Source organism: Anarrhichthys ocellatus, unplaced genomic scaffold (genome assembly GCF_004355925.1).
Source record: "Anarrhichthys ocellatus isolate YVR2014 unplaced genomic scaffold, GSC_Weel_1.0 scaffold3161, whole genome shotgun sequence".
NCBI lineage: Eukaryota > Metazoa > Chordata > Actinopteri > Perciformes > Anarhichadidae > Anarrhichthys > Anarrhichthys ocellatus.
This window is the reverse complement of record NW_022283135.1, coordinates 1-3,791: the sequence shown is the minus strand read 5'-3', so window position 1 is coordinate 3,791 and position 3,791 is coordinate 1. Positions and strand designations below refer to the sequence as shown.

General features: G+C 38.7%; 1 long non-coding RNA gene across 1 annotated transcript; it reads left to right on the top strand.

Moving 5' to 3' along the window:
• The first annotated feature begins 521 nt into the window (after window positions 1-521).
• LOC116378784 (uncharacterized) lies at window positions 522-3,765 on the top strand. Its single transcript, XR_004212334.1, has 3 exons — window positions 522-1,503; window positions 1,631-1,685; window positions 2,611-3,765. It is a non-coding gene; the product is annotated as an uncharacterized LOC116378784 (long non-coding RNA).
• Window positions 3,766-3,791: the final 26 nt, after the last annotated feature.

The following is a 3,791-nucleotide window of genomic DNA, read 5'->3' as shown; positions in this document are numbered from 1 at the left end:
GTAATTAGTGTATATGGTTTCATCAAAGGGAGTTGAGAACATAAAAGTATTATATTGTCTGAAAGTTTGCTCTGTGGTGTGTAGTAAGTAAATGCTGCTTCTACTGAAATCTCAGTTTCTAAAGAGCTTGCAGCCAAGTACGTCAGAGCTGAATAAGACATTTTTAGGCGACCAAATTAACTTTCATAAAGAGAAAACACGGAGTAAAAGGGTTAAATTTCTTACACAAAAACACAGACAACTCCCAAACCGGTCAACTCTCTGGTAGAGACCTGTCAATCACTGTGTAGCCCCGCCCTAAAGCATCCCCTGCTTTATGGTCTGTGTGACTCTAAATGGACCATAATGTACTAAATGAACATCATGCTGTATTGAAGAAGACTTGAAACTAGAGATTGAGACCATAAACTCATGTTTACAATGTTTACTGAGGTAATAAATCAAGAGAGAAGTAGAGTCATTTTCTCATAGACTTCTATACAACCAGAGGAGTCGCCCCCTGGTGGACACTAGAGAGAATGCAGCTTTAAGACACTTCATTGGCTTCACTCTTTAGAACCGGAGGTTGCCGGCAATTTGAATCAAAGAGTTAACTGTCGACTCGACTTGAAGTGCTCTGACATTGTATTTTTAGAAACCTGGATCTCCCAAAGTCAATCCCTCCACTTTGCAACTGTATTAATTATTGTAATTCATATCAAAACGTGTATATTTCTTTTGTTGGAGTGTTTGCAGCAGTACAAATTCCTCAAATGACATTCAGCCCACAAGGCTGAGATATTCAGATGAACTATTGCCGTAATGTCTGACCGTAGCCTAACCTGTTTCTGGTTGGTGAGGTGATACTGGAAATGAAATTACTGGTGACTGGGATGTGGTTCGACTGTCGCAAGATGCAAATCTTCTCTTTCTCGTCTGGTGTAATAAGAAGTCGTCTCGTTCTTTCAGGAGTCAAATGAATGCAGTAAAGGGCTTCTTTTATCCATGCTGTTGGCCTTATTATGGGTCATTTGTTGTCTATGGTGCAGGTCTCTGAAATGTTTTTAGCAGCAAATCCTTAAAACCTTTCCAAAGAAACACCTAATTGACTGAGTGAATGGAATGTTATGGTGTCCTGTAGGTCACTGAATTCTTTTCACTCTGTACAATCTGAATGAACGACATGTCACATTTTAAAATATCAGTAGAAATGTGCAGATGGTGTTTGTCTCCCCAGTGCTGAAATTCCATGAAAATATTTTAATTCCATGTGTCAGAGAGTCAAAAATGTTTGTAAGCTGCGCACAGGAACTGAGCAGGCTTGTGTTCAATGTCTTGGTCACGGAAAAACTTCAGCAGAACAAACAGCTGCCGACAGGTTAGACGGCTGTAACGTGAATCTGACTAAAGCTGCTGTGTGTTATTGTTTTTTGCAGATCATGACTCTGGAAGACGGCTACTGAAATTCTGTTTGGTATAAAGACTCTTCAGCTACAGGACAGTGCCACACTGAGCTCTGACCAGGTAAAGGTACACTTTCACAACCCAGCGTGTGTTTTTGCCACACGCAAAAGTTTCTAGGCACGAAACTTTAATTATGTGATGAACAAAAAAAAAACACAACAGTTTGACTTTTAGTTTTCCTTTTCAGATGGAGGTGAATGCCGTTAAAAAACGCCATCGCACACGATCCAAAGGAGTCAGAAGTATGAACCTGTTCATCTGCTTTCTATTCTAATGCTGCCTACAAATGGGACTCGTGAGCTTGTGAATACAATACGTAAAGTCTATATGATCGGTGCAAGTGGTCACGTCAACAGCAACACGGACGCTGCTGTTGCCGTCTAGAAGCCGCAGAGGCAAACAATTTAGCAAACTACACCAGCGGGTAACTTAATGCTAGAAATAAAATTACAAAGTAAAGAAAAACTGTACAAATACAACTACAACATGTTAACTTACCAGCCACCGAAATCTATCTATCTATCTATTCATAAATTAACTAATTTAGCATCTGGCTACTTAGCTAATCCCACCATGCTTTAATGCTACACTGGTTACACAAAATTGACCGAACAAAGTTCACTCATCTGGCGATAGCAAAGTGCTTTTCTAGGCTGTGATAGGAGTGTGTGGATGAAAGTTTTTAAATTTCACTAATTTATGGGCTGGCTAGTTAGCTAGCTAGTTTGATGATTCCACCATGCGTTAATGCTACACTGGTTACAGGTAACCTGCTGGGTCTAAAAGTGTCCATGCTTTAGCAGTAATAATAATAATGCACTCTTAACTTATCTTTACAATATTGAATGACCAACATATTATATTATATATGTTCTTTATATTAATGTACATTGTGTAAAACATGGTGAACAGCAGATACCTCAGTAAATAATTTCCTTTCTTTTTATCATTGATTTGTTCAAAACTGGAGTGATAACAAAGAAGACAATCAGTGTGTGTCCCTTTCTATCCTCTTATGTAGAACACAAATAAGTTAATCCTTGACTCTGAACATAATTACATGTTAAGCAGAAGCTGACATACAGCAGATGTGTTAATTATTGTTGGTTGGCTGCAGATTGTTGGAGTGATAACATGAAATGTTTTTTGTTGTGTTTCTGTCTGAAGCCGCCGTTGAAGCAGTGACACAGGAGCTATTCAGGTAGGAAAACCTCTGCTGATCCAGAACACATCCATCACTGTACTTATTGTTGTGTTTTGTATTGCGTTGTTCTGTCCTATTGCGTTGTTCTGTCCTGGTTGTGGAACAGCGGGCCAGTCGTGGAGGTTTAACCTCCATGTGCTTTTTGATCGAGTGACCCAGCAATGAGTGCAAGAAGTGTTTCAGTGTTCTTGACAAGCTGAAGTCAAACTCGCTTTCAGTGAAGGTGGAGACAGATATTTTGTGCCTTTTATTTCTTATTTTTATTTGAGCGTGGGGATTTATTGTATACTTAACAATAAGTACCCACAAATATGTATCAGCCCCCGGTGATTTAAACAAAAACGAGTTTGACTTCCTGTCTTTGTAAAACTAAATATAACCAATAAATACATAGATATAAATTGTTATTTATTAGCAAAATACTTGGTAAAATATCTTCAAAACTTAGACAGGAATTAAAATTCCAGTATGTAATATATATATTATATTATTATAATATATAAATATATACACATTTAGAATTGAATTGGACAGATCAGTCCCATTGTCACAGACACCAGATCCAGCTGTTAGTCAGTATCCGCGATATACAATATTGATGCATACCTAACTTTAAGTAAAGTAAATAGGCCAGAAGCCGAAGGAGCCATATATAAAGGAACCGCTACACCACAGGATTAAATGTTTGCCGTTTGCTTTTCTGTTGAGTCCTCTAGTGCACATTTGTATGAAGCGACTTAAGTGGTCCTCGCCACAAACATGATGTTTTACCTTCTTCACGCGTGAACATAATGTAGCTTCAGATACATCGGTGGATTGACGCGTCGCACTGGCAGCCACGCAGAAGCTTTTACCAAATAGTTTTAGCCGAAGACGGAGCTGAGCTCGAAGGCAAAGTGAATAGATGAATGTAGATATTTAGAGTAAATCATGGTATTATGTCACACACTAGAGTGGGTCAGCAGAAGTACGTTCATATGTTAAAACTTTCAGTCGAATTCGACCATCACATTTTGAGGATTCGCTACATTTTGCATGATGACTGTAGAAACACACCAGCAGCTGCTGACCTGTAAATGCTGAATATCACTGTTACCTGTGTGTGTGTGTGTGTGTGTGTGTGTGTTTCTGCTTCACTTAATCT